General features: G+C 40.9%; 1 long non-coding RNA gene across 1 annotated transcript; it reads left to right on the forward strand.

The window, feature by feature from the left end:
* Nucleotides 1-6,682: 6,682 nt before the first annotated feature.
* LOC139348498 (uncharacterized) lies at nucleotides 6,683-8,899 on the forward strand. Its single transcript, XR_011603407.1, has 3 exons — nucleotides 6,683-6,775; nucleotides 6,996-7,334; nucleotides 8,466-8,899. It is a non-coding gene; the product is annotated as an uncharacterized lncRNA (long non-coding RNA).
* The last annotated feature ends 4,353 nt before the right edge of the window (nucleotides 8,900-13,252 follow it).

Consider the following 13,252-nt stretch of genomic DNA (forward strand, 5'->3'; position numbering starts at 1 on the left):
GTTTCGTTTCTCACAACGTGTCTGTTTATTGTTAATGCATTCCTCTTTGTTTGCTCGGGTGATTCACCTGTTTCACCTGGAAAAAGCTCAGGAAGCTACTTCATGTGCTCACTCTTTGGAGGTTTCAAGCAAGTTACTATTGTGCAGGTATGATATTTTTATGTAAGTAATACCAATAAGTAACCTGTATCAAATACAAGATTCTTTTGCTATATGCATCAATTGACAACTATATTTCTCAGGATGTAAAACTGAGTTGTTAGCCATAGCTGTCTGTGTGTAGTTTATGAGCATTTTAAACTGGGCAATTTTTGCATAACTTTTCAGACTGATTTAAAAAGAAATATTTCTGTTCCAACATAAAACACGAAGACTTCAGTTCAGTTACCACTAATGCAGCAAGTTGCATTTGAAATGGAAACTTGCAGCAGGATGTTGTAACTTAGAGTCGTATTGAACTTTCAGAGTTAAGTGCCAGCACGGCTTAGATTCTTTAAATCTGGTTGAGGCTGAGCTTTAGTGGGACTCTGGGGGGTTTTAACAGCTAAAGTCTTCAGCAGGAATTAGCTACACAGGAATTATGAGTGCTACTTGTAGCAGCATCTTCAAGACTCTGATGCAATGGAAGATCAACAGCTCATGTGATGCAGTAATCTTAAACAAGTTTCCATTTCTGTCAACCCCACAACCTCTGGTATTCTAGTCTATAAAAATCATCACTGAGCTCCATAATTCCTGTCGAACATTAAGCCTGTTGAAATGATTTTGTATTGGTTGCAACTACAACATTCGGCAATATTTCTAACCATTGAAACATTCACTTTTGAAGCCACAAGTGATCTAAAGTGACATCCAGGAAAGGCCACATAAATCATTCTTTGTCTTGAGCTTGGTGACACTTTGACATTGTCCAGGCTCTGTGGAAGAAGTTTCTATGGCAGTTTCTCAGTCTCTAAATCATGTATCCAATCCTTCAATTTCACCAATCAGAAAGATTTTTTTTTTTTTTTGCCTTACTGCAAATCAAACCTATCGAACAATCAAACTCTTTTGAGTGGAGGGTTATAGTTAAACTTTATTTAACAGATTCTAAACTACTTCAGTGGTTTACCAGACTTACTGCAAATCATGTTAAAGCCACAGATAAAACTCAGCATTATGGGTAATCTGGTCCCCACAGCAATTAAGCAGCACGGGATAATACTCAACTCGTGTAACTAAGCCGCAGTGCTGCTGTAATGCAGGACAGGAAAGGCCTGAAAGTCTGACACCATGTTTTTCTCAGTAATATGAGACAGTGAATTGAAGTATAATATTTTTGTGTGTGTGTATTGCATGCGTGTGTGTTTGCGTGCACACATAGCCAAAGAAGGATTACAGACAGGGCAAAACATGAACCTGTTCCAGGGCTGCAGATCTCCACTTGGCCCCAAAGCCCCAGGTTGGTGTCATTAGTATGTTTAATCACTGCTGAGGGATTATGCACCACTAAAGCATAATATGATCTCAGCAGAGATTGATAGGGGCCTTTATTTATAATTCTGGTAAATTGCAACTCTGATTAATATAAAAAAAGGGTATATTGGTAATAGTAACGTTGTGCCCTGAGATCTGGGAATGTAAAACTCAAAAGAAGTCAGATTAGAGTATCATACATGTCCTAAATGTTTCTTTTAATGGGTCTGTAATTTCAGAATCATTTCCTGAAAATTTGCTTAACTTCACCACTTTGTTCTGATTATAGGAAAAATAAGAATTTCTCTGAAAAATGTTTTTGATTTAAACCCAAGTAAATATTATCTATTCCTCATTATTATTACAAATTTTATTTTCCATATGTAGAATCTGACCTGCTAAACACTGTCTAGGTTAAACAATCAGTCAATTAGGATGTATTTAATGGAAGCGTATTAATTCATTCATATTATTTCCATACAGTCAGTATCAAATTAGAATGATTTAGAATTATTCAGAAATCACAGACTTGCAACATAAAGCTGTTTGGTTAACCAAACGTAGGTGAGAGAGAAACTGAAAACAAACATGACAGTTATTAGTCAAACTGTTATCACACTGTAGTTAAACTTTAACATGCTGTAAACCTGCTCACTGTAGTGACACAGTTTTCCAGTGCAAAGAGAGAATAACGTCTCTGTTTCTGTCAAATAACGTGGTTCAGATAATCGGGATGAACTGTTGGCTTGTTTACAACCTGACTGTTCATTTGACTCCTCGTGTCTCTTTCCTTGTAGGACTCTACTGAAACAACATTGTCGGTGTCCAGATCTCAGCAATCACTGCCTTCCACTGAGTGCAACGTTATCTGGAAGATAATCACCAAAACAAGAGATGATCCTTTGAAATTGTGCATGTATTATCGTCATCAGGTGATTTGTAATAACATTATTTTTAATACCGTTACTGATCTTGCCAAAACTCCCAACTATATGTGGTTAATCACATTACTACAAACAAACTGAGTGTCATGACTTTAGCCAGTTCTTAATATCACTCTTCTTTTGTTAGTCAGCCAGCCATCTAACTCTGACCGGCCATAGTTGGAAAAACACAGGTGTTAACATCAGTGATGGCACAGTGGAATTCAAGTGTCCCAGTAAGTCATGACATGTAACAGTGAGCCAGACTGGACCATATTACAACCCTGAAATTGAGGCATTATGTTATTTACACCTGTCCTTTTCCTACTGTGACATGTCAAATGTCGTCTATGAAAAAAAGCGATTACAGATGCTGCCATTCCCTCACCATACAGCACTAATCCTCACTCTCTCCTGCCTTCCGTCATCATCTCACTCCAACACCCACCTGCGCACCTGTTCCCAATCCTCTTATCAGCTCTTCGGTACATATATTGGCCACTATTCCCTCACGCTCTTTGCTAGACTAATATTGCCTTGGCCGCCAGCCTTCCTGTTTTGCTTGTTGAAGTGCAGTGTTTTGAATTACGACTTGTTTTAATTCAACCCGCCTGTCCCGGACTCAAGACAGAGCACTTACATTGATACGCACCTGGGGCGGGTAGCATTCCAGCCTAGGAGCACAGGTTGATATAGGTCAGGGTACATACAATAAGCACAGGCACAGGTGAGAGCAGAACATCAACAGGTCACCTTTGTCCCCGGGCCTGCTGTTCAAATACTCTTAATGAACAGAGTGGAAGATATGTGTATTTGTTAAACCTTACAATGGTACAGCTGAGAGATAAGCCTTTACTGAGGGGAAATTTAGGTGTTGCAATAGAACAAGGTCAGCAATAAGTTCAGCTTAATACAGAATGATAGAAACTATAAAAGAGCAATTAAACTCCAAATTACAAGCAGTTTACATACAGCACAAGCACAGTGGCATAGGGATGTGGTCGGTAGCAGTAAAGTCAGCAAAGCAAATTTAGGGAAATCAGTTACTGGAAGCCATAAGCCATAATCAGGCCAAGGGTGGTCAAGAGGGAACTCATGACGTTCATTTTCTTGAGGAGAATAAAACAAAGTGGTGTTGAGTACAATGAATGCCAGACTGATGAAATCAAGATGAAATACGGAAATAGTGTCTATGGCCTTGACCTCAACATTAGCAAGTGGAAAAAAAAAAAAAAATAAATAAAAGGTGTGGTCAACAGCCAGGACAAAGGGTAATACCACAGAATTCAGATTACAGGAGCGGTGACATCACTTTAAGAAAACATACAACACAAAGCAGCAGCCCATGGACAGAGTGTAACTCACATTACAGTAAAGAAACTGGAGCTTTGCCAAAGTGCTCAACAGATTTAGTAATTCGGTCTCTGGTGTTAAATAACCGCTGTCTTCTCCCTGAGGGGAAGGGTTCAAACAGCGATAGAGATCCACTGACAGTTCAAGGCAGATTTGAGGTCTGCAGGGCTGCAACACCGAGTAAAGCCTATCTTTAGCTTGTAAGCTAAAGCAATAAGTATGTAAGTCCAAGATATGTATATTGTATAAAATGGTTCGATTTTATGAAATCAATAATAGCTAAGCACGTTATTATTGACGCTACCTGTGAAGTCTCTCCGGGGCTGGCAGCGTTGCCCTGCATGTTTGCGTCTGGGGCAAGCGCATGCGCAGTTGGAGGAATCGTCGATCGATTACTTTCTCCTGTGACCAAAAAAAAAAACCAAAAAAAAAAAAACAAACCCTTTCTTTCTTTCTTACAACTTCCGGGCACTGAGCTGTCACTCAAAAATTCACTAGCCAATGGCGACGCACCCCTGAAAAAGCCCGTCCACGTGAGAGGTTTGTGTCAGAATCGCAAACAAAAAGTCAGGGAGCGCAAACGAGAGAGCTGGCAGCGAGACTGCAAAGCTGACGGTGAGAGCAAAAGTCTGAGCAGTGAGAAAGAAACAGAGGATATGACGAAAAGTAAAAGACCAATAGTTTACTCAATAGCACAAATATTTTTTTTGCAAGTTACAAGTTTTCTTTTGTGATGACATTTTTTTTTTTGCCTCAGTGAGTTTTATTCTCTCTCAAACTTTTATTTTTGTTTGATACTGAAGAAGTTTTGTTTGATTATTTTGACACAAATCTGATTCCATACTAAATGGTCATCAGACAATAGTGTTCAGAGATTGGCGGTGCATTTCTATACCATATTTGGACTCACAATGGACAGTTTAAAAAAAATGTTTGCCATCCAATCCAGAGATATTATCTTTTTTTATTCTTCTTCCCTGTCAAGACCTGTCACCTTCATTACTGACAAGTCAACGTGAGGGCCAACAGTTCAGTTGGAGGTACAGATGTGCTATGCTGACGGGTCTCAGTAGCCCTGCTGTGCCGGTGCAGTGGCTTCACTGAAATAAATGAGGATGCTGTCTTTTTCATCCAGGACTGTTGTCTGTCTGAGTAGGGACAACAAGAGGAAAAGAAAATTACACATGGAAACTCTAGTTTTGTATTCACATCCAGCGCCCTTGGGCTGTATGTATAGGATCTCTGCATGGTGGTGCATCCCATTTGCATGTGTTGTACATACTGAGCAGTTTTTGCAATTAACCCTGTGCAGGGGTCCCGTGCAATCTTCCCTCACACTTAGTTCTTGTTGTAAATTACCATAGCCATGTGCAATCCAAGAAAAGTCTTTCCATCATTGTGTGATTGGAGCAGACTAAAGTGAGGTTTAACCAGAAGAAGAACCAGGTAAACAGATCTATGCTTAAATGACTCCTTGATACACAACATTGATTCTCACTTTCACAGATGAAGGGTGCTCAAATTTCTCCTGTCTTAAGTGTCTGAGGTTTCTTTGGCAGGCAGTGCTCTGCTCCCTGTCTCCCAGTGCTCAATTAAGTAAATGACTACCAGTTACTTTGCCTCTGTCACACTGTGGACAAGCAGCTGTCTAATTCACACTCACACTGTAAGCATCCGAACAAGTGCCCTTGAAATCAGTGCTTATTATGACTGGAAAATGTGTTGTGTGGATGCATAGGAGTCGTTTATAAAGGATGAAGCTGGCATCAATTTATAATAAAAAAGAAAAGAAAAAAAAAGAGTTGCCATCCAGAGAGTTTGGTCATGCACTGAAGGAATCAGTCATCAAATACAATGGCATAGCTCTTGTATGTTTTCAGCAGTTTTAGGACAATGTTGCAGCTCTGCGCCATACAGTCAGCAACTGTCAGTAATTTAATAGGATAAATTCACTGTTGCCCTCAATTTCTTCCTGGTATTTGCAGACAATAATAAAATAAGAAATGATAAAAGCACTATCCATTGATAAACGTGTAAGTAGGTGACCGGTTAGTGGATGTTAAAGCTGTATTTAGAAAGACTTTTCGGCATCTTTCCCATCACCTGGGACACACTGCGCATTCTTCCTATTTTCCAAAATTGAACTCTGCTGTCATGTACTGATATCACTCACCTAAACAGCTGCACTTTGTCCAGAGAATCAATGAAGAAGAACTCTAAATCAATAAAAGTCAGCCTTTAGGTCACGTACCGGCCACATGTGTATCTTGAGAAACAAATCGGTTTTGACCAGCTTGTGACTGTTACTGACATTTCTCTTCCATGATGGCTTCTGACGAAATGACTAATGAGCGTACAATAAATGGACTCTTTAGAGCATAATACATGATGGGTTTCCCCTGTGGCTGTTGCCAAGGATTTTGAACAATATCAAATATTCATAATGACCCCATGGGAAAAATCTACATGAAAGTTGAAGGCAGTGAAATGAAGAACACATCAAAAGGCAGTCATACAAGTCTCTACTTGTGGCAGCTTTTACAGCTTATGAATAGGCCGTCGCCCTCTGTCTGTCTGCTGTTCCTTTCACTTTCTCCCGCACGCACGTATTCTTCCTCTTCAAGCTCACACCCACCACTGTGATAAGCCTACGGTCTTCCTCCAGTTCTTTATAATTCTTTAATCATTAACGTTTGCACTTAGGGACGAGTGTGAAGGACGGTATAGCGCATACACACAACAGCACCGGAGGGAATCAGTGAATTCAAGCGCTGCTGAAGAGCTGAGGAGCAGTATCCTACTGAGGTTAGTTCCACTTGGACATAAAACTTAAGATAAGAAAATACGGGAGTAAAGCAGCCTGCTGACATCAAAGTTTCAACCTGCCTGCTCAAAAACTTGGAGTGTGTATATACTGAGATTTGTTTCAATTTAATTGTTCTCCATGTTCCAGTGAAATGCAAAAGAGGTGACGATGGCGCACACAGCATTGCATGTGTCTCTCTTCATGCTTCTAACTGCACTTTGCTCCCTTACAACACAAGGTATGTGCAACGATTTTGAGCTCATTTGTTCAGCAGAAATTTAAGGTTTGTCACAAATATGTTGTAAAAACAATTCTTCAGCATTATCTGTAGCAGTATTAATGTATATGTATAGGAATGTAAGGTGTAACTGTGTGACTGTGTCGATAATAATGCTGTCTTTAAATAATAAAGGAACCGGCCATTAAACCTCAGTATATATCTGTCTCTTTGTCAACAGAGATGGTGAGACTAAATGTGAGTCCCCAGATTATTGCAGAGTATGGAAAACAGGTTATCCTAAACTGCAGCGTGTCCTCATCTCGAAATGGGCTGTCAATCAAACGTATGCAGTGGCTTCTAAACGAAAAAACTTTATGTTCTGTGGACAGCGAAGGAAAAATTAGCCTATACCACAGGCACACTCCAAGTGCTTTCGATTGTGAGTATAACCATGGACAGTTGTCGCTCATCTTTCAAAACGTGACGCCACCGGAGAGCGGGACCTCAAATTCCTACATGTGCAAACTACAATCCAACCGGGGAGTGGGGCATAAATCTACAACAGTGGAGTTACAAGGTCAGAGTCCACATGTAAGCCTCGTGACAGCTGTGAAATGAATGTGCAGAATAGAAAAAGACTAGAGAGGTCTACTCCTCTTTAGTTAGCTTTTCTTCAATTATAGAGGCGGCATAAGTATACAGATTCTTTGCTTTCAGGTGCTCTGTGGTGTTTTCTACTGAAAAACACATTCTGTTTACATTCAGTGTTACTCAGCCGGACATGACGCGTATCTGAGAATTATTCACAGTAAAATGTGCTTTAATTTCAAAACTGAAAGCTCCCGTTACACAGAATGACCACCGTGCTAGTTTTTCACATACATGCAATGCTGGATTATTATTTGTAATGCACTGACATAGAGTCATAGAGTGTGAGAATCATTTGCCACAGCTCAAACTTTTTTGTTATGAATTATGACTACAGGCTTTATTGTTGGTTAATAAGTGACTTATTGATGTTTTACACATCAATAAAAATCATTTTGTGAGAACAACCTTTGAGATGTCAGGTTGTAAAAAGTTTATCCTCCTCCTGACAATTTTAGATCTTCAGGACGATTATCCTTCTGGAAAACAACGGCAGAGCATCTGAACCAAAGTTAATTGTTTGTTAATTATTACTTTATTATTGACAACTGCTCACTAATGGCATATTACAAAATGAGAAATCCTCAAGCCCTTTTTAAAACGATATACTCACTTTGGTGGATTATTGTGTGGTTTATTCATGACTCAGACCTGATGGCTTATTAGACAATGGGCCGCTAGGTCTGCATAAGCTGCTCCTGAACTCATTTTGGTCTGCAGCTCTTTTGGAGAAAGTAGTGGGTGGACTGGTCGGACCAGTCCACCCACTACTTTCTCCAGACCAGTCTGGTCCATTGGAGTATCACTCCTGATAAATCAAACAATTACAATTACAATTAGCATTTGGCAGATGCTAAAGATGTAGTGAGTAGAACAGTATTTGAGTAAATGTACATAGTTACTTTACACTATTGCTCCATTGGGATTGGTACAGATTTGACAGTGGAAATTAAGGTATTTTGGGGGGTTTTGATGGCCTCACATGGTAAATAAGATCATGATGTACATGATGTTCATTATTGAAGTTAACGTCGAACCTCTTCATGGTCTTCCCCCTCAGAGTGTTGTGGGATCGTTGAGGGTGTTTTGACCAGCAACAGTCACATCTGCACCTTCAAACATGTCTACCCAGACGGAAATGTGCACTGGTTTCACGGCTCCCGCAACCTTTCAGCCGAGGCTCCACACAACACTACGAAACAAGTGGACAAAGACGGTTGGCTGACTATCCGTAGCTACCTGGAGAGGAAAGGTTCACATGAGCCCTACAACTGTTCCTTAACAAGCACCCGAACTGGTAGATCCATTGCGAGCACTTTGGTTCAGAACTTTCGGGGCAGAGGTAGAGCTGGAACACAGGGACCTACACACCAGGTCTGGAACGGAGCTGGATCGCAGGGACCTATGAGGACATACTTGTGTATTTTAATCTTAGTTGCTGTCACGTTGAAATAATGGATTTGCTGAAGTAAAACCAAGGCACGTCATTAAGTGTGATAACATATCAGGCTGGACCAGTGATTAACACAGAAAGAATGAGGAAATGAGATTTCTGGGATTTTTTGGGTTTTTTGTTCCCTCAAATTCCAGCTCTTCAAATAGAGTGAGTCACTGTGCAAGTTCCAAAGGTTTAACCTGTGTCTGTTTCTTTTTAACTCTGGCTGAACGATCAAGTGTCTGATAATTATTAAACTGTATTAAATTACTTTGTTGTTTTGTTTCGGTAGGAATCATGGATGAGGAATAGAGCATATACATGCTCTTTCAGAAACCAACAAATACACACATAGAAACACACACACACACACACACACACACACACACACACACACACACACACACACACACACACACACACACACACACACACACACACACACAGGAAAACACTCTCATTTAACTGCAAATGTCCAAAGAGTCCTTTAGGCTACTAGTTCAATGCTCAACAACAACCAACAGAGTGAGATGAAAATGTGTCGACAGGTGGGTGGGTGGATGCTGCCCTCTGATGGACAAGCTGTGTAAGACATGTGGCTGATGGAAAACTGTTTCTGGGGCAAGTGGACTGTATGAAGGGCAGCATGGGTGCATTTAAAGGGTTGGTTTACTTAAAATAAAAAAAACAAAAATGTTCACTAACCCAATGGTGTGTGGTCATACCTACAGCTTTGTTTTTTTTTTGTTTTTTTTTGACATTTCCGATTAGCTCCAGTACACTGGAGATGAACATAACAAAAAAAGGTAGGACCTATTTTCCTGTATAAAGTAGTTCCACTGAAACCTGCCAGCACTGAGGCCTGTGGGTTATCCAGAGTGCTGTTGAATTTATTTTTTATTTCATTGTTCGATGTGCAAAAGACCAAAATCAAAATTAATCAAAGTCATAATTACTGTATGTGCCCCCCGTCTCAGCCCACTAAAGTCTTTGCAGGTATAGCTCAAAGCTGGAGAACAAAAACCAGCTCCGAGGCTAAAACTCTGCCTTTTTAATGCCTCAGTGCACCTTCTTCACAGACATTTGAGAGCCTTTTCAAGTCAGAATGACTCCCTGTTAATGCTGTCACTAAATGGGTGCCAGGCAGGGGCAGCTCGAGCTTTCAGCAAGACGTGACTGCAGCTGAGCTAAACAAATACAAGGTCACCTTGACCATTCCAGTGCACATGGATGCATCCAGAGGCAGGCATGAGACAGACACACACACACACACACACACACACACACACACACACACACACACACACACAAACACACACACACACACACACACACACACACACACACACACACACACACACACACACACACACACACACACACACACATACATACAAACCAAATATGCTGAGAAGGTGAATATTTTTGTTGTTGTCTTTAACGTGTCTTGTGGAAGAATTATCTCTTAAAAGCATCATTTTGTATTAGGACGGACTAATGAGACCATGAGGTGAATGCTTGACTTAAGTATTCAAACTGGCTGTATCGTTAATTAGCCGTTTAATTCAGAGCAGAATAATCAGAGGGATGTGGTTTAAATTAGCATGTTTGATTATGACACTAATGTTATTTTTGATTTGTTTTACTAGTAGTTATGTCTCTTTCCTGTTGGGTGCACAACAGAGGAACTTTAAATGGATCACAGTCACAAATCTGCCAAATGAATAAATGAAAATGTAACGTAAATGACTGTGCATCCCACAGAAGGCAGCGTGCTACAACATCAGTCTTTAGAACTTGAAATAAGACAACTGAATTATAGGTACGATGCAAGAAGTGATGCATCTTAGAGGGAATAAGTGAGCAAACAAACCTCCTATAAATCAGGGATTGACTTCAACCGATATTTTCCAAATCCAAATGTTACTGCTTGATCATAGATCATAGCAGCATTGCTGTCATTTAGGAAGTCAAAATGAAGCTGCACTTCTCTTTGTGATTTGGTGATTTCACATGGTCTTCATGCAGCTGGTGTTTACTCAGTTTTCATGGGACTGCAGATGATCAGGTTTTGTTTTGTTTTTTTCCTACTTTGTTGTCTTTAATCAAAGCTATATGGACAAGAGGTCCTTGAAGTGCTCAGAAAAACAAAAGATGCACAAACTCCATGTGCCGATGAAGACCATGCTACTGCATGGACCTTGACATGAGGCTGCCATGTCAGCTGGGCTTCAGATCATAGCTGCAATATTCCAGTAATAGAATATTTTTCTTCTTCTCCTTCTGTGTTAGTTTTCAGTTCTCACTAAAACAACAAACTGCTTCAGCGTCTCTCTCTCTCTCTCTCTCTCTCTCTCTCTGTACTTGTAACATGCACTCCATGCCACCAGAGGGAACAAGCTGCACACTGAACAGTCGTCATCCGCACAAACGATGATTCCACACTGCTCTTCGTATTGATTCGAGGCTGCAGGGTTACTAATGAGTGAACTCAAAGAACCTTTTCACTGTGATAACTTGCTGCATGATGAAAGCCGGTGCCAAAAGAGTTCAATATGTTTCAGTAAGTCATGCAGAAAGACTAATTTGTCCTAAAATTCACTAATATAGCCTGTATTTCTCAATTCCAAAATGTTGTATGTTTGGAATTCTTGTTTCCTGCGCATAACTGGGGCAATAAGATCTTTGAGGTCTTTGAAAGTGACCCATGTTACCTCAGGAAACATTAGCCTTGTTCCTGCAAGTGGCCCTGCTGCCTTGTTACATCACCTCTCAATGTTTGAAGTTTGCTTCTCCTGCAAGCACCTCATCTGCGCAAAGTACACAGTGGAGGGGGTGGTGTTCACCGAGATGTGTGTGTGTGTGTGTGAGAGAGTGTATACAGGGGCCACAGGTTGAGTTCCCATGGTAACAGAGAGGCGTCTCACTGCGTGCCCCTGGCTTCAGCTGTGTGTGTGTGTGTGCGTGCGTGCGTGCGTGCGTGCGTGCGTGCGTGTGTGTGTGTGTGTGTGGGGGGGGGGGGGGGGGTGCTTGTGTGTGTCTACATGTATTACTCACGCTGTGGGGACTCACCTTCCTTGTGGGGACAAAACGCAAGTCCCTCTGATTTGAATAATTCAGTTTTAATTTTTGGTGTGTCTGGCTAATCGTCCTGGTGGGCTGCGTTATCTCCTCTCAGACAGGTTTACATTATCGCTCTGCCGGCCTTGTGGCCATTGGTCAGGTGAGCGGCCACAGATGGTTATATCATTCACAAGAGCAGAGGGAGGGGGGAGGTGGACAGATCAATGCAGACAAGATAAGACACTGACAAAAAGCAAGACAGGGTGTGTAGATGAAGCAGAGAAGGAGAGAAGACAGATGGATGGAGGGATGGAAAGAGGAGATAAAAGCCACTTTCTGTCAACATACAGGGGAGCTTTATATGAAGTACTTATGGCTTGTTACCTAACATTACGGTAAATGGGAACCAGCCTGAGATTAACTGATCCAAGAACTGATGTACACAAGGATCACTGTTGTTGGTGACAGTGGTGGCACAGTTTCTATAGACTCCTGTGTGTTTTCTTTCTGTCTTATGCACAAAAATGCATACTTTAAAATCCTAAGACTTATATTTGTCCACAGCTTGCAGTACTGTATGTTTTCATTAAATTCAGTACAACAGCAAAGTCAGGTCACTTACTGAAGTAAAAGCAGCAATGCCACACTATAAAGAAACACTACATTACCACTACAGATGAATTTCCTCCATTTAAACTTTAACCAAACCACAGTTAAACCAAACGTATTCATGTTGTGTACATTTAGTGGTGATCCAGAATCCTGAGAAGCTGCTTTATATAACAGCTGGTGCTTTATGGAGATCAATACATGAATAACCCAGCGGGAGGACTGAGCCGTGCCTCGACTGCTTTCACGTCTACGCTGAGAGGATACGGTGTCTTCAAGGCAGGATATAGCAGCATAAGTAGAAGTGTTGAAAGGTATAAATGAGAATAAACATCAATACACGCTCTTAAGATATTAGCCAGTGCTGATGCCTCAGTTATTCACAGCAGCTGGAGGCCAGCAACAAAGACTGCTGTGTGAAAGAAAGATAAACCTGTCTGTCTGCAGAAAGCCTCACAACAGACAGTGTGATGAGTTTCTAAATGCACGATACCAAATATTCCAGCTAATGCTGGGATGCAGACTGCTTGAATGCACCTAGAAGTTTGAAAGTTGTTGGAATGTGTCCTCATTTGATCTTTGTCTAAGACAGTGTTCACTTTTTCTCACCTTCTGCATCATTTTGGATCCCTCCAAAATTATTACGGTACAAATGAAGATGGCATATGGCACCTAAGTCATTCAATGCCCAGGGCCTAGCACCCTTATGTGACAGTACACATGTCCATGTTCCTGCCAGT

The sequence above is a fragment of the Chaetodon trifascialis genome, chromosome 2 (assembly GCF_039877785.1).
Source record: "Chaetodon trifascialis isolate fChaTrf1 chromosome 2, fChaTrf1.hap1, whole genome shotgun sequence".
Lineage (NCBI taxonomy): Eukaryota > Metazoa > Chordata > Actinopteri > Chaetodontiformes > Chaetodontidae > Chaetodon > Chaetodon trifascialis.